The 27,819-nt window shown below is 40.9% G+C and overlaps 1 pseudogene; it reads right to left on the minus strand.

Moving 5' to 3' along the window:
- LOC142741845 (T-lymphocyte surface antigen Ly-9-like) overlaps positions 1-16,525 on the minus strand; it is a 50,574-nt pseudogene extending 34,049 nt beyond the window's left edge.
- Between the last annotated feature and the right edge of the window lie 11,294 nt (positions 16,526-27,819).

Consider the following 27,819-nt stretch of genomic DNA (forward strand, 5'->3'; position numbering starts at 1 on the left):
AGACCCCTTTGAATCGCTCACCTGCAGCTGCACAGATACCGTGCAGCTGGATGGAGACGTTCATCTGGTCTGCCGGGTTGTGGACTATACATAGGACTTCCATGTCCTGCTGGTCCGGTGGTCTTGATGTCTGTTAGGTGCTGCCATTAATATGCAGCTCATATATAATTCCGATTGTAGAAAGTACCCAAGTGTAAGAGAAATCTGAGGTCTTCGATGGGACAGAACAATGGAGGATCACATCACATCGGTCTGCAGTATTTTCCTTTACTTCGGTATGTATAGATGGATGAGGAACGTGCTCTATAGAAAATAAAATAAAACAGTCTTATGATCACCATAGATATCACATAGCTGTCGGCAGGGACGGTTTAATCCTAGATGGTGTCCTGTGGAGTTATGCCCATATGGTGAATTATCATGCAGGACGCATATTATACCGTACCATACCATAAAGTGCCATACAATATAGTGCCTACATAACAGTACCACAAATTAGCACTTTCAGAAGACATTAATATACAGTGCCACCACTACACACCGCAGAAATAATATACTGTACAGTGCCTAAGCAGCAGTGCTACGTAAATACCACTATACAGTGCCCAAATAATACCACCATACAGTGCCCAAGTAATACCACCATACAGTGCCCAAGTAATACCACCATACACAGCAGAAATAATATACAGTACAGTGCCTAAGCAGCAGTGCCAAATAAATACCACCATAGTGTGCCCAAGTAATACCATATTACAGTGCTCAAATGATACCACCATACAGTATCTAAATAATACCACCATATAGTGCTCAATATAACCATCATATAATGCTCAAGTAATACCACCATACAGTGCTCAATATAACCATCATACAGTGCTCAAAAACCAACATAGAGTGACCAAATAGTAGCACAATCCAGTGCACAAATAATACTGCCATACAGTGCTCAAATAATACTGTCATACAGTGCTCAAATAATACCACCATATAATGCTCAAATAATACCACCATAGAGTGCTCATATAATACCACCATACAGTGCTCAAATAATACCACCATACAGTGCACATATAATACCACCATGCAGTGCTCAAATAATACCACCATATAATGCTCATATAATACCACCAAACAGTGCTCATATAATACCACCAAACAGTGCTCAAATAATACCAACATAGAGTGCTCAAATAGTAGCACAATACATTGCTCAAATAATACCACTATACAGTGCTCAAATACCACCATACAGTGCTCAAATAATACCGCCATACAGTGCTCAATACCACCATACAGTGCACATATAATACCGCCATACCGTGCCCAAGTAATGCCGCAATACTGTGCTCAAACAATACTACCATACAGTGCCCAAATAATACCACTATACAGTGCCTAAGGAATACCACAATACAGTGCTCAAATAATACCTACATACAGAGCTAAACTAATACCACCATAAAGTGGTCAAATAATACCACCATACAGTGCTCATATAATACCATCATACAGTGCTCAAATAATACCAACATACAGTGCTCAAATAATACAACCATACACTGCTCAAATAATACCACCACACAGTGCTCAAATAATACCACCATACAGTGCTCATATAATACCAATATACAGTGCTCAAATAATACAACAATACAGTGCTCAAATAATACCACCACACAGTGCTCAAATAATACCCCCATGTAGTGCTCAAATAATGCCAACATACAGTGTTCATGTAATACTAACATACAGAGTCCAAATAATACCAACATATAGTGACCAAATAATACCACCATACAGTGACCAAATAATACTGCCATAGAGTGCTCAAATAATACCAACATACAGTGCCATAAAGTGCTCACATAATACTGCCATACAGTGCTCCAAAACTACCATATAGTGCTCAAATAATTCACACATAGAGTGCTTAAATATTACCAACATACAGTGCTCAAATAATACCACTATACAGTGCTAATATAATACCAACATACGGTGCTCATATAATACCACCACACAGTGCTCAAATAATACCACCATACAGTGCTCAAATAATACCACCATACAGTTCTTATATAATACCAACTTACAGTGACCAAATAATACCACCATATGGTGCTCAAATAATACTGCCATACAGTGCTTACATAATATCAACATACAGTGTTCAAATAATGCCAACTTACAGGGCACATTTAATACCACTATACAGTTCTCAAATAATACCACCATACAGTGCTCAAATAATACCAACATGCAGTTAATATATAATACCACCAGACAGTGCCCAAATAATACCAACATACAGTGCACAAATAATACCACTATACAGTGCTCAAATAATACCACCATACAGTGCTCAAATAATACCACCATACAGTGCACATATAATACCACTATACAGTGCTCAAATAATACCAACATACAGTGGCCAAATAATACCAACATACAGTGCACATATAATACCACTATACAGTGCTCAAATAATACCACCATACAGTGCTCAAATAATACCAACATACAGAGCTCAAATAATACCACCATACAGTGCACATATAATACCACCATATATTGCTCAAATAATACCATCATACAGTGCCCAAATAATACCAACATGCAGTGCACATATAATACCACCATACACTGCTCAAATAATACCACCATATAATGCTCAAATACTACCACCATATATTGCTCAAATAATACCATCATACAGTGCCCAAATAATACCAACATGCAGTGCACATATAATACCACCATACACTGCTCAAATAATACCACCATATAATGCTCAAATACTACCACCATATATTGCTCAAATAATACCATCATACAGTGCCCAAATAATACCAACATACAGTGCTCAAATAATACCCCCATACTGTGCTCAAATAATACCACCATATAATGCTCAAATAATACCACCATATATTGCTCAAATAATACCATCATACAGTGCCCAAATAATACCAACATGCAGTGCACATATAATACCACCATACAGAGCTCAAATAATACCACCATATAATGCTCAAATAATACCACCATACAGTGCTCATATAATACCACCAAACAGTGCTCAAATAATACCACCATACAGTGCTCACATAATACCACCATACAGTGGTCAAATAATACCACCATATAATGCTCAAATAATACCACCATACAGTGCCCAAATAATACCAACTTACAGTGCTCAAATAATACCAACATACAGTGCTCAAATAATACCACCATACAGATGCTGCCCCCTGCTGGTGAAACCGATGAGATAGACTTTTTGCAAATCTTAGTTTTCCAATAAAGGGACCTTACAGGACTCAACAGGACAGGGTAGGAGAGCGGGACTGGGCTTTCTTAATCCGAAACACTTGGTGGACGGCGAGGGGGGTGGGGTGGCTGCTTAAATCACCCAGATATTGTGAAATCAATGTGAGTACGTACCATAGACAGTGACATTAAATGAATTGGAATCCACTTCACCAGTTGCATCTGTAAGGTCAATATTATAAACCCCACTGTCCTCCATCGTCAGATCCATTATAGTCAATGCAAATAAGTTATCGGATATTCGTAGACGATCCTTGAACTGAGAGTCGTATATAAAATGCGGTTTTCTAGTAGTGTCCAGTATTAAGGTGCGTGTGTTATTCTTATCAAATCTCCAGGCAATTAAAGTTATTATTCCCGTCTTCAGTAAAGGAGAATAAGACATAGTGACAGAGCCGTGTAGTAGAGCGCTCTTCTGGACGTGGATATTTGCTTCACCTCCTGCAGACACAGAACACAAGAGATTATTACTGATTGTACATCAATAGATCAAAATCATTGTATATAAAGTTCTGAAGCTTTCTAATAGATTTTGTGTTTCACCATTTTCAAGATCTCTGCTTACTGGCAGTGAAAGTGAACATTCTGGTTTAATTCAAAGGCAAAACAAAATCACCTGTATACAGTAAAATAAAAACTTCTCACATCCAAAGAAATCAAAAGGCCCCATAGCAAAAGTCGGATTTGATGCCCCATAATGCTAACCAAAGTGTCTCTATTAACACTCTATTAACAACACCATCGCAGTGACTCCAAAAATAGTAGCATTAGAGTGCCCAGGAAATAGTGGCAGCAGTATACCCCCATGAACATTGCCAGTAGCATGCCCTCCTATAAACAGTGTCATCAGTATGCTCCACCATAAACAATGCCAACAGCATGCCCCCCATAAACAGTGCCAGCAGTATGACACCATAAAAAGTGCCAGAAGTATGCCCCCATAAACAGTGCCAGAAGTATGCCCCCATAAACAGCACCAGAAATATGCCACCTATAAACAGTGCCAACAGTATTCCCCCATAAACCGTGCCAGCAGTATGCTCTCCATAAACAGCGGCAGCAGTATGCTCCCCATAAACAGCGCCAGCAGTATGCCCCCATAAACAGTACCAGAAGTATGCCCCCCATAAACCGTGTCAGAAGTATGCCCCCATAAACAGTACCAGACGTATGCCCCCCATAAACCGTGTCAGAAGTATGCCCCCATAAACAGCACCAGCAGTATGCATCCCATAAACAGTGCCAGAAGTATGCTCACCCATAAACTGTGCCAGCAGTATGCCCCGCATAAACACTGCCAGCAGTATGCCCCCCATAAACAGTGGGCAAAGCTCCAGATTTACTCAATTCCTCTTTAGCCTTCAGGATCTCCTGGTGTCTGTCCTCTGTTCACACTGGCAGTCTCGCGGCAGCAACTCATGGACATCACTGCGCGACTTTACTCTCTCTCACTTGCCCTGTCCTTGGGGCCTCACGTTTTCAATTGAGCTACACAGGCTCCCCACGCACTACAAGTGGCATCAGCCACACACTGACTGTACTTCCTGCTATTTGCTCCCCTATATCACTTTGTCCTGGCCCTTTTCTTTATGGCAGCGTCATCTAGTGGTGATAGCTAATAGTACAGTATAAGCTGTAAGCATTAGACTATATACAAAAATCACCTTTATTTAACTAATACATTTATTTGCATCTTCCCAGTGACAAATGGATTATAACAAACAAGATAAAGTGAACCCTGTGTATTAATATGTAGAAATGACGCCTCCTAAATGTAAAGTGAATGTCCTCCTTTTATCGTCATTTTTAGGTGCTGATTACGTTCTTAATAAATCTTTATAACGATCAGAGCTCCATTTTTCTGATACAGAGGTCCAAATCCCCTGCATTGAGAATAATATTATAACTGCCTGCAGCCCCACTAGGGGGAGCTCAGGAGATTACTGAATACTGGTTGTACATTGCACTAATAAAACAGATTGCAGTGCCAGCAGAGTGCCTCCTTATTTACAATACCAGAAAGTTGCCTGCTTATATACAATACCAGCAAAGTGCCTCCTTATTTACAATACCAGCAGAGTGCCTCCTTATATACAGTGCCAGCAGAGTGTCTCCTTATATACAATACCAGCAGAGTGCCTCCATATAAACAGTGCCAGCAGAGTGCCTCCTTATATACAGTTTCAGCAGAGTGCCTCCTTATAAATAGTGCCAGCAGAGTGCCTCCTTATAAACAATACAAGCAGAGTGCCTCCTTATTTACAATACCAGCAAAGTGCCTCCTTATTTACAATACCAGCAAGGTGCCTCCTTATATACAATACCAGCAGAGTGCCTCCTCATAAACAATACAAGCAGACTGCCCTCTTATATACAGTACCAGCAGAGTGCCTCCACATAAACAGTGCCAGCAAAAGGCCTCCTTATATACAGTATCAGCAGAGTACCTCCTTATATACAGTACCAGCAGAGTGCCTCCATATATATAGTATCAGCATAGTGCCTCCTTATAAACATTACCAGCAGAGTGCCTCCTTATATACAGTACCAGCAGAGTGCCTCCTCATAAACAGTACCAGAAGATTGCCTCATTATATACATTACCAGAAGAGTGCCTCCTTTATTAGAGTACCAGCAGAGTGCCTCCTTATATACAGTACCAACAGAGTGGCTCCTAATATACAATACCAGCAGAGTGCCTCCTTATATACAATACCAGCAGAGTGCCTCCTTATATACAGTACAGCAGAGTGCCTTCTTATATACAGTACCAGCAGAGTGCCTCCTTATGTACAATACCAGCAGAGTGCTGGTACTATATATAAGGAGGAACTCTGCTGTACTGTATATAAGAAGGCCCTCTGCTGGTACTGTATATAAGGAGGCACTCTGCTGGTACTGTATATAAGGAGGAACTCTGCTGTACTGTACCAGCAGAGTGCCTCCTTATATACAGCACCAGCAGAGTGCCTCCTTATATACAGTAACAGCAGAGTGCCTCCTTATAAACAGTGCCATATCCTGAGTTACAGCCCGTATTATACTCCAGAGCTAAATTCGCAATTCTAGCGGCTTTAGACTTGAAATCTCCCAGCATTCTTTGCTAGTACAAGTTATACTTTGAATGTGAGGGATTGAACCAGATATTCTGCACTCATCAGATATTGGGAAAGATAACGTCTCTATTACATTATAGAGCTCAGATAAAGCTTTCACCCCTCCAATCAGCGGCGCCACTAGAACCTTCATCACCGCTTATTGGAGGGGAGCCTCTTATGACAGTGACACTTTACATGATCATGTCTGGTTGCCTGCAGCTGCCACATTACAGTCAGAGCAATGTACGTGCATATGCGACACCCCCTGGTGGCGAGTGCCAGTAATTGTGCTAGACGCTGCTCTGCTAGGAATCTGGGAGAGTAGACAAGTAGGACATACATATATACTCCTCTCTACGTGTTACCCCAGGAATGGAGAAGCTCTATCGGCAAACATTTCAGAACGACCCCCACCCTATCCCTCCGTATAGCTCTCAGATGGACAATCATAATTGAAAATGCCCAATGTTGCTATCTAAATACAGTATATCAATATATATATATATATATATATATATATATATATATATATATATATACTGAAGACCCCTTTGAATCGCTCACCTGCAGCTGCACAGATACCGTGCAGCTGGATGGAGACGTTCATCTGGTCTGCCGGGTTGTGGACTATACATAGGACTTCCATGTCCTGCTGGTCCGGTGGTCTTGATGTCTGTTAGGTGCTGCCATTAATATGCAGCTCATATATAATTCCGATTGTAGAAAGTACCCAAGTGTAAGAGAAATCTGAGGTCTTCGATGGGACAGAACAATGGAGGATCACATCACATCGGTCTGCAGTATTTTCCTTTACTTCGGTATGTATAGATGGATGAGGAACGTGCTCTATAGAAAATAAAATAAAACAGTCTTATGATCACCATAGATATCACATAGCTGTCGGCAGGGACGGTTTAATCCTAGATGGTGTCCTGTGGAGTTATGCCCATATGGTGAATTATCATGCAGGACGCATATTATACCGTACCATACCATAAAGTGCCATACAATATAGTGCCTACATAACAGTACCACAAATTAGCACTTTCAGAAGACATTAATATACAGTGCCACCACTACACACCGCAGAAATAATATACTGTACAGTGCCTAAGCAGCAGTGCTACGTAAATACCACTATACAGTGCCCAAATAATACCACCATACAGTGCCCAAGTAATACCACCATACAGTGCCCAAGTAATACCACCATACACAGCAGAAATAATACACAGTACAGTGCCTAAGCAGCAGTGCCAAATAAATACCACCATAGTGTGCCCAAGTAATACCATATTACAGTGCTCAAATGATACCACCATACAGTATCTAAATAATACCACCATATAGTGCTCAATATAACCATCATACAGTGCTCAAAAACCAACATAGAGTGACCAAATAGTAGCACAATACAGTGCACAAATAATACTGCCATACAGTGCTCAAATAATACTGTCATACAGTGCTCAAATAATACCACCATATAATGCTCAAATAATACCACCATAGAGTGCTCATATAATACCACCATACAGTGCTCAAATAATACCACCATACAGTGCACATATAATACCACCATGCAGTGCTCAAATAATACCACCATATAATGCTCATATAATACCACCAAACAGTGCTCATATAATACCACCAAACAGTGCTCAAATAATACCAACATAGAGTGCTCAAATAGTAGCACAATACATTGCTCAAATAATACCACTATACAGTGCTCAAATACCACCATACAGTGCTCAAATAATACCGCCATACAGTGCTCAATACCACCATACAGTGCACATATAATACCGCCATACCGTGCCCAAGTAATGCCGCAATACTGTGCTCAAACAATACTACCATACAGTGCCCAAATAATACCACTATACAGTGCCTAAGGAATACCACAATACAGTGCTCAAATAATACCTACATACAGAGCTAAACTAATACCACCATAAAGTGGTCAAATAATACCACCATACAGTGCTCATATAATACCATCATACAGTGCTCAAATAATACCAACATACAGTGCTCAAATAATACAACCATACACTGCTCAAATAATACCACCACACAGTGCTCAAATAATACCACCATACAGTGCTCATATAATACCAATATACAGTGCTCAAATAATACAACAATACAGTGCTCAAATAATACCACCACACAGTGCTCAAATAATACCCCCATGTAGTGCTCAAATAATACCAACATACAGTGTTCATGTAATACTAACATACAGAGTCCAAATAATACCAACATATAGTGACCAAATAATACCACCATACAGTGACCAAATAATACTGCCATAGAGTGCTCAAATAATACCAACATACAGTGCCATAAAGTGCTCACATAATACTGCCATACAGTGCTCCAAAACTACCATATAGTGCTCAAATAATTCACACATAGAGTGCTTAAATATTACCAACATACAGTGCTCAAATAATACCACTATACAGTGCTAATATAATACCAACATACGGTGCTCATATAATACCACCACACAGTGCTCAAATAATACCACCATACAGTGCTCAAATAATACCACCATACAGTTCTTATATAATACCAACTTACAGTGACCAAATAATACCACCATATGGTGCTCAAATAATACTGCCATACAGTGCTTACATAATATCAACATACAGTGTTCAAATAATGCCAACTTACAGGGCACATTTAATACCACTATACAGTTCTCAAATAATACCACCATACAGTGCTCAAATAATACCAACATGCAGTTAATATATAATACCACCAGACAGTGCCCAAATAATACCAACATACAGTGCACAAATAATACCACTATACAGTGCTCAAATAATACCACCATACAGTGCTCAAATAATACCACCATACAGTGCACATATAATACCACTATACAGTGCTCAAATAATACCAACATACAGTGCCCAAATAATACCAACATACAGTGCACATATAATACCACTATACAGTGCTCAAATAATACCACCATACAGTGCTCAAATAATACCAACATACAGAGCTCAAATAATACCACCATACAGTGCACATATAATACCACCATATATTGCTCAAATAATACCATCATACAGTGCCCAAATAATACCAACATGCAGTGCACATATAATACCACCATACACTGCTCAAATAATACCACCATATAATGCTCAAATACTACCACCATATATTGCTCAAATAATACCATCATACAGTGCCCAAATAATACCAACATGCAGTGCACATATAATACCACCATACACTGCTCAAATAATACCACCATATAATGCTCAAATACTACCACCATATATTGCTCAAATAATACCATCATACAGTGCCCAAATAATACCAACATACAGTGCTCAAATAATACCCCCATACTGTGCTCAAATAATACCACCATATAATGCTCAAATAATACCACCATATATTGCTCAAATAATACCATCATACAGTGCCCAAATAATACCAACATGCAGTGCACATATAATACCACCATACAGAGCTCAAATAATACCACCATATAATGCTCAAATAATACCACCATACAGTGCTCATATAATACCACCAAACAGTGCTCAAATAATACCACCATACAGTGCTCACATAATACCACCATACAGTGGTCAAATAATACCACCATATAATGCTCAAATAATACCACCATACAGTGCCCAAATAATACCAACTTACAGTGCTCAAATAATACCAACATACAGTGCTCAAATAATACCACCATACAGATGCTGCCCCCTGCTGGTGAAACCGATGAGATAGACTTTTTGCAAATCTTAGTTTTCCAATAAAGGGACCTTACAGGACTCAACAGGACAGGGTAGGAGAGCGGGACTGGGCTTTCTTAATCCGAAACACTTGGTGGACGGCGAGGGGGGTGGGGTGGCTGCTTAAATCACCCAGATATTGTGAAATCAATGTGAATACGTACCATAGACAGTGACATTAAATGAATTGGAATCCACTTCACCAGTTGCATCTGTAAGGTCAATATTATAAACCCCACTGTCCTCCATCGTCAGATCCATTATAGTCAATGCAAATAAGTTATCGGATATTCGTAGACGATCCTTGAACTGAGAGTCGTATATAAAATGCGGTTTTCTAGTAGTGTCCAGTATTAAGGTGCGTGTGTTATTCTTATCAAATCTCCAGGCAATTAAAGTTATTATTCCCGTCTTCAGTAAAGGAGAATAAGACATAGTGACAGAGCCGTGTAGTAGAGCGCTCTTCTGGACGTGGATATTTGCTTCACCTCCTGCAGACACAGAACACAAGAGATTATTACTGATTGTACATCAATAGATCAAAATCATTGTATATAAAGTTCTGAAGCTTTCTAATAGATTTTGTGTTTCACCATTTTCAAGATCTCTGCTTACTGGCAGTGAAAGTGAACATTCTGGTTTAATTCAAAGGCAAAACAAAATCACCTGTATACAGTAAAATAAAAACTTCTCACATCCAAAGAAATCAAAAGGCCCCATAGCAAAAGTCGGATTTGATGCCCCATAATGCTAACCAAAGTGTCTCTATTAACACTCTATTAACAACACCATCGCAGTGACTCCAAAAATAGTAGCATTAGAGTGCCCAGGAAATAGTGGCAGCAGTATACCCCCATGAACATTGCCAGTAGCATGCCCTCCTATAAACAGTGTCATCAGTATGCTCCACCATAAACAATGCCAACAGCATGCCCCCCATAAACAGTGCCAGCAGTATGACACCATAAAAAGTGCCAGAAGTATGCCCCCATAAACAGTGCCAGAAGTATGCCCCCATAAACAGCACCAGAAATATGCCACCTATAAACAGTGCCAACAGTATTCCCCCATAAACCGTGCCAGCAGTATGCTCTCCATAAACAGCGGCAGCAGTATGCTCCCCATAAACAGCGCCAGCAGTATGCCCCCATAAACAGTACCAGAAGTATGCCCCCCATAAACCGTGTCAGAAGTATGCCCCCATAAACAGTACCAGACGTATGCCCCCCATAAACCGTGTCAGAAGTATGCCCCCATAAACAGCACCAGCAGTATGCATCCCATAAACAGTGCCAGAAGTATGCTCACCCATAAACTGTGCCAGCAGTATGCCCCGCATAAACACTGCCAGCAGTATGCCCCCCATAAACAGTGGGCAAAGCTCCAGATTTACTCAATTCCTCTTTAGCCTTCAGGATCTCCTGGTGTCTGTCCTCTGTTCACACTGGCAGTCTCGCGGCAGCTACTCATGGACATCACTGCGCGACTTTACTCTCTCTCACTTGCCCTGTCCTTGGGGCCTCACGTTTTCAATTGAGCTACACAGGCTCCCCACGCACTACAAGTGGCATCAGCCACACACTGACTGTACTTCCTGCTATTTGCTCCCCTATATCACTTTGTCCTGGCCCTTTTCTTTATGGCAGCGTCATCTAGTGGTGATAGCTAATAGTACAGTATAAGCTGTAAGCATTAGACTATATACAATGCTACAGCGCCTGCATCGTGCTGGGAGTCCTCGGTAATCATGAGCTTCAAGATCCCCCCCCCACCTACTCACCGCTGATTGGCAGCTTTCCTGCTATGCACAGTAATAGGGAGAAAGCTGTCAATCAGCGGCTGGAGGGAGGACAGCATAAACGTGGTGACCGATTCATCCTGACAGAGATCTGATCTGAATTATTCAGGAAGTAGAACTGATTTTACCACAGATTTTATTAATAACATAGATACATTGGTGTCCAATCACGATAGAGGTTCACACCCCCGCGGAAACCTTCAATTAACCAATAAGAATTAAGTAATATCAATAAGACATTAAATCACGTGAGCGTACATGGTCAATTTCCATTGTTACTATTCTATTAAGCTTCACGGTCAAAATGCATTTTAACCGTGAATCGCGGTAAAACCGCGCCATTTTTAAACAATTTTACGAAAAAAATTAACGAAAATTCAATTTTATTTTTTATATTTTTCTTTTTGTATAAATGTACATCAAATTAATCACATGGTCATTCTATACCGAATTTATATTACGCATAATAGTAATATAATGTAGTATTTATATCTGTGGGGCTCAACCTGTGGTGCTCCAACTGATACCTGCCGCTGTTAGGACATGCTGGGAGTTGTAGTTTTATAGATTGGAGACCATTGATTTACTTTGCTTGTAGATCATTTTTTCCTTGTATTACGTCATTGTATATCTGGTGCCGCCTTGTCAGCAGAGTTGGTGCCAGGCAGGTGCTGAAATATGAGACGGGGGCTCCGCCTACATCTCTGTATTTCCGCAACGTACGGAGCTGTTAGAAAGTAGGAAGAAAAATTAACTATTTGGATGTTGTAATTACACAGCCGCATTGGACTTCACGTTTTCTAGGACATTTCCCAATTATTTCCATACTGCCCTATGCCTACTACGCCCCCTGCCCAAAAAAATGTAGGAAAACCACTACTAATACGGACACCAGCCATACTTTTTGCTGTACCCACTGATGCCAAATGTGAACATACCCTTATATATCCCATTATCTGGCACAGACTGGAGAATCGATATTCTGCTTCTCTTACCTGATGGATAATATCTGGTTAACATGTCGTTACTTCGTGTCGTTCAACATTTATATACTCCGGGGAATTAGGGGATCCTGATAAAAGAGAATAGTGGAGGAATAAATGTACCCGCTGCCTCCTCTTCTTCGCCCCTCACCTACCATGTGTGTGTCATATATAAAACTGGTGCTTTTAGGTCCCATCAGGTTCCCGTAACCGGGTACTACCGCTGCGCCCGCTATACTTATTGACGCACGACCAGAGCCAGGGGGCAGCACGAGAGGAGACTTGTCCTCCTTTCCCTACAGATCCAGTAATCACTTCTATGGGGACAGCATCACAAAAATGCCCCAATCCCACAATTCATTGCAGCTTCATATTCACCCATTTAAAGGGCCTTTGGGGGGGCAAAAATAATGACCCTCTGACAGTAAAATAATGAAGTTATAGAATTGCCCCTTTACCAGTTTGCCATACTTCTCCCAAATTGTGGGACACACAAAATGCCCCTTTGGCCAAATTACAATAAGCCATGCCCCCTTGCCATTAGAATGACAGGACAGTCCCGCGCACCACCCCTGCACCCCCTATATATGTGATGATGTCTCGTACCCAGCAATGACCTGTCAAGTGACTGCCCATAGCTGCCCATCACCACAGCGACATGTGACCACAGTGGCTGAGGGGCTGAGAGGACCGGTGATGTGGGAACGGTGGCAGATGGTGAGGTGGGTATAAATTGGCGGGTCACTTATATTTGGAAACGTTTTCTTACCTCGTCCTCCATGAAGTATTATAGTGAGATATATGATAAGCGGCACCAGGAGAAGCAGACACTGCACCGGTTTTATGATCAGAAGATGAAGAGATCGACCGCCTGGTGAAAAACAGAAACACAAGTGAGAACAGAGACATTATAAAGAAATAACGCTTCTACTTAAAGGGGAACTCCACATGGAGAGACATTAGGGAAGGAGGAATTGTAGGCAGAGTGGCCGCGCTTTCTGTGGGGGGGGGGGATATGTGTTCTATGTAAATCCATCACAAATACAAGTGATGCCCCCATAACTACAGTCATAGTGCCTGCAACACTGGTGTCAGCAGAGTGCCCCCATACACACAGCAAGCACAGGTCCTCCTCTTAAGCACAGCAAGCAGAGGTCCTCCTCATAAACAGTGCCAGCAGAGTGCCTCCTTATAAACAGTGCCAGCAGAGTGCCTCCTTATAAACAGTACCAGTAGAGTGCCTCCTTATAAACAGTACCAGTAGAGTGCCTCCTTATAAACAGTGACAGAAGAGTGCCTCCTTATAAACAGTACCAGCAGAGTGCCTCTTTATAAACAGTGCCAGCAGCTTGCCTCTTTATAAACACTGCCTGCAGAGTGCCTTCTCTTAAATAATGCCAGTTGAGTGCCTCCTTATATACAATACCAGCAGAGTGCCTCCTTATAAACAGGAACCAGCAGAGTGCCTCCTTATATACAGTGCCACCAGAGAGCCTCCTTATAAACAGTACCAGCAGAGTGCTGCCTTATATACAGTACCAGCAGAGTGCCCCCTTATAAATAGTGCCAGCAGAGTGCCTCCTTATATACAGTGCCACCAGAGTGCCTCCTTATATACAGTACCAGCAGAGTGCCACCTTATAAACAATACCAGCAGAATGCCTTCTTATATACAGTGCCAGCAGAGTGCCTCCTTATTAACAGTGCCAGCAGAGTGCCTCCTTATATACAGTGCCAGCAGAGTGCCTCCTTATAAACAGTGCCAGCAGAGTGCCTCCTTATATACAGTACCAGCAGAGTGCATCCTTATAAACAGTGCCAGCAGAGTGCCTCCTTATATACAGTACCAGCAGAGTGCCTCCTTATAAACAGGAACCAGCAGAGTGCCTCCTTATATACAGTACCAGCAGAGTGCTCCCTTTAAACAGTGTCCTGAAGAGTGAGCAGGGATGGTTTGCGAGACCACACTGTACGGATAGCTGGGCTGGTCGCTGAAGGGATGTAGCCGATACATGACCCGAGACAATCAGAGGAAGGTGCAACGGCAGCGACCAACAGTAGCGCAAGACTAAGATAGAGTCAGTCCAGGTGGAGGCTTGGAGGGCCCATGTACGCAACAGCAAGCAACCACCAGCTCAAGGGGCACTAGGCCCGCAGTAGTAGCCACCAATTTAAGGCCTACTAGGCCTAAGCAGGTGGCCCCTGTATCAAGGAGGGATGGCCTTGGCCCTGTGTGTGCCGGTCACCTCAGAACAAACCCCCATCTTGCCAGCCTGATCCATAATGTGCGTCTCAGTAGTACGAAGATTGTATATCATTTTCAGAACCAATTTCTGTGCCCCCCCAGAGTGGGAAGAAATGTACATGGTATTCGTGCTATCACCAGCAAAAGACATGTGTATCTTGTGCAAAGTCAACGTTTTATTTCTTTCCGTGACACTCCTGCTGGGTCACCACCATCATACCCCACCCTTGGCCACCTTACATGTGTATGTATATCTGTTGTGTGTGCTGTATATATCTGTGATGTGTGTATACACAGGGTGTAACTATAGGTTACAGAGGTTGCGGTTGCACACGGGCCCGGGAGCCTGAAGGGACCCAAATGGTCCCTTTGACCCATATGAGGAGACCAGTACTATACATTATGTGTGATAGTTGGGGGGGCCCTGTCACTAATTTTGTATTGGACCCCACGGACCTTAATTTATACCCCAATGTATTGTGTATATGTAGAAATAAGGTGCATATGTATATATGTAGCATGGATCGCACACCCTTAAGGCCTAAGGTTTTTCTGGCAACACATTCCCTTTAAGGCCGGCCCTGACTGTACGGTGCGAAAAGTGCAGCAAAAGTTTTAACCCTGCTCATCCCTTTGAATACATGAGTATGAAGCATGAAGATAATGTAACAGAACCTCTGCAGAACCAAGTCCAATGTACAGATACAGAAACAAGTATACAGCAGCGATAATATAGAGTCACATAATAATATACGAATGGAGCCGCCGTCTGATGCTGTTCACCCCACCGCACCCCAAACCACTAAGGTCTTATTATTTACCCCTATTTGCCCCTCATGTCCCTGTACAATAAAGATGTAGAAATAACCCGACCACTGTAATGATAAAAAGATGAAAACCTCAGGATATAATCAAAGAGACCCCAAATAACCTGATCAGGAAGGGGTTAAAAAGAATCTGGTCTGATCTGATATTGAAAATGAAATGTCAATCCCACTGAAGAGAAGTATAAGGCTGTCCCCGCAGATTATCCCCACAGCGTCATGTTATAGGCAGAAGTATAACACAGATATTACATGAGGTCTACTGATATAAGAGCTGCATGTCCCTTTAAATTTTGTCACTGGTCAGCAGCCAATGGGATCGCTGGATTTGAATTTGTAAAAAAACAGTGGTCCTCAGACTGTTACAGGACAACGAGGAGTGAAGACGGACGTGGGAGAGTTCTCACATCCCATAATGTCATATAACTGACGATGATTTATCTCATCTCCCATGATCCTTCACTCACATTATTAGGAATATGATGAGGATCTTATTATTTCACCTAAATCCTACTCAGACAAATGTCCTCCAAAGACTGTTGGCAGCCACCACTAGGGGGAGCTGCTGTATATGTATTTATATTGCTCCCTAGAATTTCAATATGAGCTGTATAAATCCTGGTGCAGTGTACTCCCCCTAGTGGCTGGTGCATGAAACCAGAAATGTATCATTTAATTCTCTGGCTGTGTGATGGGAAGATCTGCTGGAACTGGTTATGTGGGCACTCTGCTTTGTGTCTGGTATTACTTATATTGGTCCTTCTTCTTTGTGGGGACCCTATAAATACCCAGTAAGGGCCACACTCCAATGTAGTGGGACTGCCTATAAATATATGTGCACAAATCCAAAGTCACAGTCCAAAAATCACCTTTATTTAACTAATACATTTATTTGCATCTTCCAAGTGACAAATGGATTATAACAAACAATATAAAGTGAACCCTGTGTATTAATATGTAGAAATGACGCCTCCTAAATGTAAAGTGAATGTCCTCCTTTTATCGTCATTTTTAGGTGCTGATTACGTTCTTAATAAATCTTTCAGAGCTCCATTTTTCTGATACAGAGGTCCAAATCCCCTGCATTGAGAATGATAACATTATAACTGCCTGCAGCCTCCACTAGGGGGAGCTCAGGAGATTACTGAATACTGGTTGTACATTGCACTAATAAAAGAGTTTGCAGTGTTCTCCTACGCTCCCCAGTGGTGGCTGCAGGTAACTACAATTTGTTATTTTATTCTAGGGTTTTGCAGGGGATTTGGAGCTCCGTATGGGGAAAACTGATCTCTGATTACTATAAAGACATATTTAAAAAAATGTAAAAGGGGTTCTCCGGGACTTACACATTAACATTCTTATGATAGTACATCAATATTTGATCATGGGGGTCTGACACCTGAGCGGACATTCAGTACATCTAGAAAGCTGCAGTGTTCGTGTCTTTATCAGGTCTGTGACTATGTCTCTTTTTTGGGTCCCAGCTTGTGATTTTGCAGTTCAGGACGTGTACAGGATGGCAGCGGGCAGCAGTTCTCTGGAGGTCAGTGTCTTCATTTTCTTGTTTTTTCCTTCCCTGTGATGGACATGTAGCAGCAGACTTGGATCCAGCAGGAGAGGTCCATGTGGCCGGCTGTCCACTCAGACAAGTAGCCGCTTATTGAGTACGAGCCCTGGACAGGTAACAAGTCCACAAATCACCGGCTGCCCATTTGGTATCTGACCCCTTGTCCTATTGTCCTCTGCTCCATTCCTGATGAGCGGGCACTTACTGGATTCTCTTCTCTTTAGGACATCTACCGCCATCAGGAAAGCGTTTATGGACTTTTACCCTTCTTAAGTGAGTTGTTTTTTTAATATATCTGATAATCCAGCACATAACAGGTCCCATTGATGGCGGATTATAGGAATGTTACTGTAATTTTATAGATTTCACACTTTCTTGCCATTTTATGACTGATCTCATTATCTGGTTGGGTTCTCTCTGTAGCTTACTCCAGGACTGAAGAGGAGAGAGATCTTCAGCGTCTCATCTACTGCACGCAATACCTGCCGTCACCAATTTTCAAGATGGAGGTCACTGATCATACCGCCTATTGTGTTCTCTATATAACAGATTCATCCATGTTCTCTCTAGAGATTTGAAGGTTTTATAGGAACATCTCAATAGACAATTGACTGAATCTTTTTTTTTTCTTAGCGCCTCATGCCGACCAACCGGGCAGCACAGAGGAAATACCTGCCTTGGCCATGGGACGAAGAAGAACCCAAGACTACACCAATGATGGATGGCCAGCTGATCGAATATCTGAAGGTGGAGGAGGACAAGACTGAGCCAGAAGAAGCAGAGGACCGTGAGGAAGATGGACATGAGGAAGACAACGATGAAGAGGAAGAAGAACATGAGGAGGAAGACAACAGTGAGGATGAAGTGGAAAGCATGGAAGTAGACACTGAGGAGGTTGAAGACAAAGAGGAGGAGGAAGAGAATGAGGAGGAGGAAGAGAAAATCGTGGAAGAGGTAAAAGACATCACGGAAAAAGTCAGCATGAAGATGAGAAGAGTTCAACATCAGGCAGGAAGAAGATGTAGGATCCGCCAGAATTCCCCCCTCCACTACATCCACAGCAACCTCCGAGGAAAGAGGAACATCATCTGGACCATCCTCCTCAGACCAATGTGCCGGTGATGTGTGGTACGGCACCATCCAAGCTGTAATACCATCAACAGCCACAACAACAACAGAAATATCAACTTCTGTAATATTAATAATAATAATAATAATAATTGTTAGGTTAAAGAAGCTTAAAAAATAATAATAGTAACAACAGTATAAGAATAGTATAATAATATTAGGTATAGTATATAGTGTATAATATAAGTAAAAATAAGAGCAGTAATAATATAATATAATATTTAGCAGCGGGTTTGATCCAGGGTTCTCGGACTGATCGCCTTTTCCCGGGGTCAAGAAGGAATTTCCCCCTGTGGCACGAATTGGCCGAATATGTCCGGGGTTTTCGCCTTCTTCTGGATCAACAGCTTTAGGATTAGGGAAGTAGTTGATAGTTCTAGCAAAATAATAATATAAATATTAATAAAAATAGTAATAATAATATAAGAAAAAATAAATATATAGTTATAATATAATGGTATTAATAAATAGTATAATAATAAATATAACAATAATTTTAGTATTGGCAATAGCCAAATATAATAATATAGATTTATAAGAATAATAGTAAAGTCAATTATAATATTTAGCAGCGAATTTGATCCAGGGTTCTTGGACTGATCGCCTTTTCCCGGGGTCAGGAAGGAATTTTCCCCCTGTGGCACGAATTGGCAGAATGTGACCAGGGGTTTTCGCCTTCTTCTGGATCAACAGCTTTAATGATAGGGCATAGGACTAGAGTAATGATAGTAGTAATAAGAATAAGAATAATATAATAATAGTAATAATAATAGTATAATATTAGTAATAATAGTAATAATAAGAATAATATAATAATAGTAATAATAATAGTATAATATTAGTAATAATAGTAATAATAATAGTATAATAATAGTAATAGTAATAATAATAATAATAATAATATAATAATAGTAATAATAAGAATAATATAATAAGAATAAGAATAATAAGAATAATATAATAATAATAGTAATGATAGTAATAATAATATAATAATAGTAATGATAGTAATAATAATATAATAATAGTAATGATAGTAATAATAAGAATAGAATATTAATAGTATTGATAGGGTAATGATAGTATTAATTGTTAGAAATAAATTATTAATTATAATTATAACCTTGTGTCGTCTCTTTTATTTTACTGTAATGAAGAAAAACATTTCATCTGAAATTATCCACATATTTGTTATAATCCTCATTTCCATTGGTTCAAGTTTCACATTTAAATATTATATTTTTAGGTTTAAAAAGTTTTGTACTAATTTTATAATATATCTTTACAATGGTTGGAGCTCCGTATCCTCTGTAAAGTCATAGAGGTAAATTATAAAATTCTGATTACCTTCAGTCACCATTAGGGGGAGTTTACCGTGTATGAATTTATACCCATCCTGACTCAATGATAAATCCAGGTTCAGTACGTTCCTAAACTCCCTCTAGTGGTAGCTGTAGGCAGCAAGATTTTTATCATTGTAAAGAATTGTCCTACAAATAGACAACCTAATTTTCTACATGAAACTTCATTGGATATCCAGCTGCTGAATCTCCTCTCATCAGCAATGATCTCACTTTGTGCCTTCTTTAGATTGTAAGGGTCTATTCACACGATGCAATCAAATTGTGGTACATTGCCGGTTTAATTGGGGGTACACACGTTTATCGATAATCTCAATAAACTGTGATTTGACTGCACCGTGTGAATAGACCCTAATAGGGGTTTTGCAGCAGACCAGCTCTGTAATGGGGCACTTTTTCAGATTGGTCCTAATATGGGCATACAGTTCCTGCCTTTGTGATGGGGTAATTTTGGGGTGCAAGATGGCTTTTATACTTTTATTGGACACTGTGGCTAGCTCTGTTATGGGGGCACTGTGCCTAGCTCTGTTATGAGGCACTGTGGCTAGCTCTGTTATGAGGGCACAGTGCCTAGCTCTGTTATGGGGCACTGTGCCTAGCTCTGTTATGAGGCACTGTGGCTAGCTCTGTTATGAGGCACTGTGGCTAGATCTGTTATGAGGCACTGTGGCTAGCTCTGTTATGAGGCACTGTGGCTAGCTCTGTTATGGGGGCACTGTGCCTAGCTCTGTTATGAGGCACTGTGGCTAGCTCTGTTATGAGGGCACTGTGCCTAGCTCTGTTATGGGTGCACTGTGCCTAGCTCTGTTATGAGGCACTGTGGCTAGCTCTGTTATGAGGCACTGTGGCTAGCTCTGTTATGAGGCACTGTGGCTAGCTCTGTTATGAGGCACTGTGGCTAGCTCTGTTTTGAGGCACTGTGGCTAGCTCTGTGATGAGGCACTGTGGCTAGCTCTGTTATGGGGGTACTGTGCCTAGCTCTGTTATGGGTGCACTGTGGCTTGATCTGTTATATGGGCACTGTGGCAAGCTCTGTTATGGGGCCTGAAGCACTGTGGCTTGCTCTGTTATGAGGGCAATGTGGCTAGCTCTGTTAGGATGCAGATACTGTTGAGCCCAATGCTGCAGTAGGGAACCGTCGGCTCCCTGCTTCAGCATTAGTACAGAGGACACCGTGGACACAGCCCTACTTTAAGCGATGAGCCCGGGGAAAGGGATTCCGCTCCTCGAGGGAAACCCTGATGTCACCGTCCATATATGGACAGTGATGTCAGGATCTCCTCCAGGCTGGGGATTCCGCCCCTAGGGGGAGTCCCAATGACTACAGGGGGGATAGTGCTATCTACAGGGGGTGGGGTGGTACTATCTATGAGGGTGGTACGGCACTATCTACATGGGCACTGTGGTACTATCTACATCGGCACTGTGGTACTATCTACATGGGCACTGTGGTACTATCTACATGGGCACTGTGGTACTATCTACGTGGACTCTGGCACTAGGGGCAGCTTAGGGGGTATTATACCATATGGGGCACCTATGGGGGCATTATACTGTATGGGGAAGTCCAATTAAAAACAATTTTGTGGGCTGAACCAATATTCTTTAGAATACAACTTGTTCTTTATAAAATTGGACTATGAAGCAAAACACTATCCCCACAGATTTAGGGCTTATTCAGACGACGGTAAATGTAATCCGTGTGACGGACGTTTTTGTAACGGCTGTTACACGACTCCATGTATTTCTATTGGGCTGTTCACACGGCCGTTGTTTTAACGAACCATGTGAAGGGCCCATGTCCTATTTTTGTCCATTTTCACAGAACCCTCAATAGACTCAAGTCTATGAGGGATCGGTGAAAATGGGTCCGGCAAAGGGGGGGGGGGACTGCGACCGTGAAAAACGAATGTCTGAGTTTACACTCGTTCGTCTGAATAAGCCCTAATACTACATGTCATAAAATCGCTTTTGGAAGTGGACCTGTAAAATAATGGGTTGAAGTCTAAATCATAACTAAACTTTTAAAAAAAGTATTGACGTCAGACTGACATGTCAGAAGTTTTGATTGGTGGGGGTTCGAGCACTGAGACCCCCATTATCGCTAAAACAAAGCGGTAGACACTCTCGGGTGAGAAATGTGCGACTTCGTTTCTGATCGGCTTTCCTCAGAGCGGTGTACGGGCTCAATGGAAAGTCTATGTGTCCATGCGAAAGTCGATTTCTCTGGCTAGATATTGCTGTTACGTGCTTGTTATGGCGCCCCCTGGTGTTCTTTTAATTCCTCTCTCATAACATTCCGTGATGTGTCCCATGCTGATCAGACAAAGCTGCACGCGCTCAGTCACTCTCCATTGAGAGGTGGAAACAGCCAATCACAGACCAATGTGATCCTATCGATCCTTCTAGTCGGAAAACATCTTGGAGAAGAACTCGATCCTGTGGATCATAAATACAATTCCCGATGCGCAACGTCATACAATTTATCAGATAACAAAATTATGCAAAATGTAATAGAGGTTTTCTAGGATGATACGGAGCGGTCCTAGAACCTGGGTCGGGGATATTGACCAGGCGGTAGTCCCCCAAGCCGGGTTGCGCTACAGTGACTGTCGCTTCCTTCTCGACCTAGTGTGCAACTATGGATCTCTCTACCCAGGCTCCTCTCTACCACAGCCTGTCACGCCTGGGCAGTTCTCATGAGATTGCACCACTCACTTAGTATTGGGAACATCCTCCGCCTCCGAGGGTCCTTTCACATTGCCTGACCACTAGTGGCTCTGAGAGCGCGATATGCATGTCACACAATACTCTGCTCAACAGGAGTACGGTCCGATGGCAAAGAGAGACTACCACAGATCTGGTCCAAGTCCTTGTTAGAAAGTGGTACTGTCTTTTTAAGGACACCCCGCTTCCTCAGCCCAGCAATGGCTCCCACAGACTCTCTCAATACCAGCGCATCGGCACCTCCTCGGCGGCAAAGCTCCAGATTTACTCAATTCCTCTTTAGCCTTTAGGATCTCCAGGTGTCTGTCCCCTGTTCACATTGGCAGTCTCGCGGCAACTACTCATGGACCACCCTGCGCGGCTTCACTCTCTCTCACTTGCCCTGTCCTTGGGGGCCTCACGTTTTCAATTGAGCTACACAGGCTCCCCATGCACTACATGTGGCATCAGCCACACACTGACTGCACTTCCTGCTATTTGCTCCCCTATATCACTTTGTCCTGGCCCTTTTTTTTATGGTAGCGCCATCTAGTGGTGATAGCTAATATTACAGTATAAGCTCTAGGCATTAGACTATATACAATGTTACAGCGCCTGCATCGTGCTGGGAGCTAGGAGCCCTCGGTAATCATGAGCTTCAGGATCTCCCCACCTACTCACCGCTGATTGGCAGCTTTCCTGCTATGCACAGTAATAGGGAGAAAGCTGTCAATCAGCGGCTGGAGGGAGGGCAGCATAAACGTGGTGACCGATTCATCCTGACAGAGATCTGATCTGATTTATGCAGGAAGTAGAATTGATTTTACCACAGATTTTATTAATAACATAGATATACATTGGTGTCCAATCACGATAGAGGTTCACACCCCCGCGGAAACCTTCAATTAACCAATAAGAATTAACCCCTTGAGTACCCAGCTCATTTTGGCCTTGAGGACCAGACCCATTTTTTCAAATCTGACATGTGTCACTTTATGTGGTAATAACTCTGGAATGCTTTTACCTATCCAATTGATTCTGAGATTGTTTTCTCGTGACATATTGTACTTTAGGTTAGTGAAAAAATTTGGTCGATAAATTCATTGCTTATTTGTGAAAAACACCAAAATTTAGAGAAAATATGAAGAAATTGTATCTGCTTGTAAAACAGATAGTAATACCACACAAAATAGTTACTATTTCACATTCCCCATATGTGTACTTTATGTTTGCATCGTTTTTTGAACATCCTTTTATTTTTCTAGGACGTTACAAGGCTTAGAACTTTAGCAGCAATTTCTCACATTTTTAAGAAAATTTCAAAAGGCTATTTTTATAGGGGCCAGTTCAGTTCTGAAGGGGTTTTGAGGGCCCTATATATTAGAAACCCCCATAAAACACCCCATTTTGAAAACTGCACCACTCAAAGTATTCAAAACAGCATTCAGAAAGTGTTTCAACCCTTTCAAATTTCATTTTTTTTTACAAAATTCATTTGTAATACATTTTTTTCTGTACCACAGAAAGTTTTACCTGAGAAACGCATCTCAATATTTATTGCCCAGATTCTGCAGTTTTTAGAAATATCCCACATGTGGCCCTAGTGTGATAATGGACTGAAACACAGGCCTCAGAAGCAAAGGAGCACCTAGTGGATTTTGGGGCCTGCTTTTTTTAGAATATATTTTAGGCACTATGTCAGGTTTGAAAAGGTCTTGTGGTGTCAAAACAGTGGAAACACCCAAAAGTGACCCCATTTTTTAAACTACACCCCTCAGGGAATTTATCTAGGGGTATAGTAAGCATTTTGACCCCACAGGTATTTTGCTATGTTTATTGGAGTTAGTCTGTGAAAATGAAAATCTACTTTTTCTCTGGAAAAACGTAGAAATTTCGAATTTTTGCAAGGAATAAAGGACAAAAAGCACCCCAACATTTGTAAAGCAATTTCTCCCGATTACGGCAATACCCCATATGTGGTAATAAACTGTTTTTGGACCCACAGCAGGGCTCAGAAGGGAAGGAACGCCATTTGGATTTTGGAGTGCTGATTTTACTGGAATGGTTTTCGGTACCGTGTCATGTTTGCAATGCCCTGGAGGGACTTAAACAGTGGAAACCCCCCAAAAGTGACCCCATTTTGGAAACTATACCCCTCAAGGAATTTTTCTAGTGGTATAGTTAGCATTTTGACCCCACAGGTTTTTTGCTGCATTTATTGGAATTAGTATGTGATTTTGTAAAACCTTCTGTGGTACAGGAAAAATGTATTACAAATGAATTTTCAAAAAAAAAATGAAATTTGTAAATTTCCCATCTACTTTGCTTTAATTCCTGTGAAACGCCTAAAGGGGCAAAACACTTTCTGAATGCTGTTTTGAATACTTTGAGGGGTGCCATTTTCAAAATGGGGTGATATATGGGGGCTTTCTAATATATAAGGCACTCAAAGCCACTTCAGAACTTAACTGGTCCCTGAAAAAATAGGCTTTTGAAATTTTCTTAAAAAAATATGAGAAATTGCTGCTAAAGTTCTAAGCCTTGTAACGTCCTAGAAAAATAAAATAATATTCAAAAAACTATGCAAACATAAAGTAGACATATGGGAAATATAAACTAGTAAGTATTTTGTGCGGTATTACTATCTGTTTTACAAGTAGATACATTTAAATTTAGAAAAATGCTAATTTTTGCTAATTTTCTCTAAATCTTGGTGTTTTTTTACAAATAAATATTGAATTTATTGACCAAATTTATTCCCTAACATAAAGTACAAAATGATTTGAAAAATCGGCTTCGTCCTGAAGGCCAAAACAGGCTCAGTCCTGAAGGGGTTAATATTGAAAGGCTCAGCAGATTACGAGGCAACCAGCAAACTCATATAAACACAATGTCACTGCGTATATTTCTAAATTAGAACAAACCGTAAAACTTTGGAAACACTTTTCCCTTTCTTTCATGGGGCGGGCTAATATCCTGAAAATGGTAGAATTCCCAAAAGTCTTATACATTTTCCAGTCATTACCTCTGTACCTCAGACCGAAAGATGAAAAATATATTAACCCCTTCCCTCTTTAGCCACTTTTGACCTTCCTGACAGCGCCTCATTTTTCAAATCTGACATGTGTCACTTTATGTGGTAACAACTTCGGAATGCTTTCACCTATCCAAGAGATTGAGATTGTTTTCTCGTGACACCTTGGACTTTATGTTACATGCAAAAATTGCTCGAAACATTCAGTATTTAAACGTGAAAAACACCAACATTTAGCGAAAAATTGCAAAAATTAACATTTTTCTAAATTTAAATGTATCTGCTTGTAAGACAGGCGGTTACACCACACATAATAGTCACTAATTTACATCCCCACATGTCTACTTTAGATTGGCATCGCTTTTTGAACATACTTTTATTTTTCTAGGACGTTACGAGGCTTAGAACTTTAGCAGCAATTTCTCACATTTTCAAGAAAATTTCAAAAGGCTATTTTTACAGGGGCCAGTTCAGTTGTGAAGTGGCTTTTAGGGCCTTATATATTAGAAACCTCCAAAAAGTCACCCCATTTTAAAAACTCCACCCCTCAAAGTATTCAATACAGCATTTAGAAAGTTTCTTAACCCTTTAGGCGTTTCACAGGAATGAAACCAAACTAGGGGGGAAATTTACAAATTTAAATTTTTGTTGTTGCAGAAATTTATTTTTAATCCATTTTTTTTGTAACACAAAGTTTTACCAGAGAAACGCAACTCAATATTTATTTACCAGATTCTGCAGGTTTAGGAAATATCCCACATGTGGCTCTAGTATGCTTATGGACTGAAACACAGGCCTCAGAAATAAAGGAGCACCTAGTGGATTTTGGACACTCCTTTCTATTAGAATATATTTTAGGCACCATTTCAGATTTGAAGAGCTCTTGTGGTACCACAACATTGGAAACCCCCCAAAAGTGACCCCATTTGGGAAACTACACCCCTCGAGGAATTTATTTATGGGTATAGTAAGCATTTTGACGGAACGTTTTTTTTGCAGAAATTTTTGGAAGTAGGCCATGAAAATGAAAATCTACATTCTTTCAAATAAAATGTAGGTTTAGCTAATTTTTTTTAATTTCCAAAAGAACTAAAAGGAGAAAAAGCACCACAACATTTGTAGAGAAATTTCTCCCGAGTAAAACAATACCCCAAATGTGGTCATAAAAGACTGTTTGGACACACGGCAAGGTTTAGAAGGGAATGAGCGCCATTTGGCTTTTGGAGCTCAAATTTAGCAGGAATGGTTTTCGGAGGACATGTCGCATTTGCAAAGCCCCTGAGGGACCAAAACAGTGAAAAAGCCGCACAAGTGGCCCCATTTTGGAAACTGCACCCCTTGAGGAAATTATCTAGCGGTGCAGTGAGCATTTTGACGCTGCAGGTTTTTTGCAGAAATTATTGGAAGTAGGCCATCAAAATTAAAATCTACATTCTTTCAAAGTAAATGTAGGTTTAGCTGATTTTTTTCACATTTCCACAAGGACTAAAAGAGAAAAAGCTGTAAATTTGTAAAAATTTGTAAAGCAATTTCTTACGAATAAAATAGTACCCCATATGTGGTAATAAATGGCTGTTTGGACACACGGCAGGGCTGAGAAGGGAAAGAGCCCCATTTGGCTTTTTGAGCTAAAATTTAGCAGGAATGGTTTGCGGAGGCCATGTCACGTTCGTAGAGCCCCTGAGGGGAAAAAACAAGGAAAACACCCAAAAAGTGACCCCATTTTGGAAACTACAACCCTTGAAGAATTCATCTACGGGTGTAGTGATCATTTTGAGCCCACAGGTGTTTCATAGAATTTATTAGAATTGGGCAGTGAAAATAAAAACAATCCTTTTTCTTCAATAAGATGTAGCTTTAGCTCAAAATTTTTCATTTTCTCAACAAATAAAGGAAAAAAAGAACCCCAACATTTGTAAAGCAATTTCTCCCGAGTACGTCAATACCCCAT

This window comes from Rhinoderma darwinii, chromosome 2 (genome assembly GCF_050947455.1).
Source record: "Rhinoderma darwinii isolate aRhiDar2 chromosome 2, aRhiDar2.hap1, whole genome shotgun sequence".
Taxonomy (NCBI): Eukaryota; Metazoa; Chordata; class Amphibia; order Anura; family Rhinodermatidae; genus Rhinoderma; species Rhinoderma darwinii.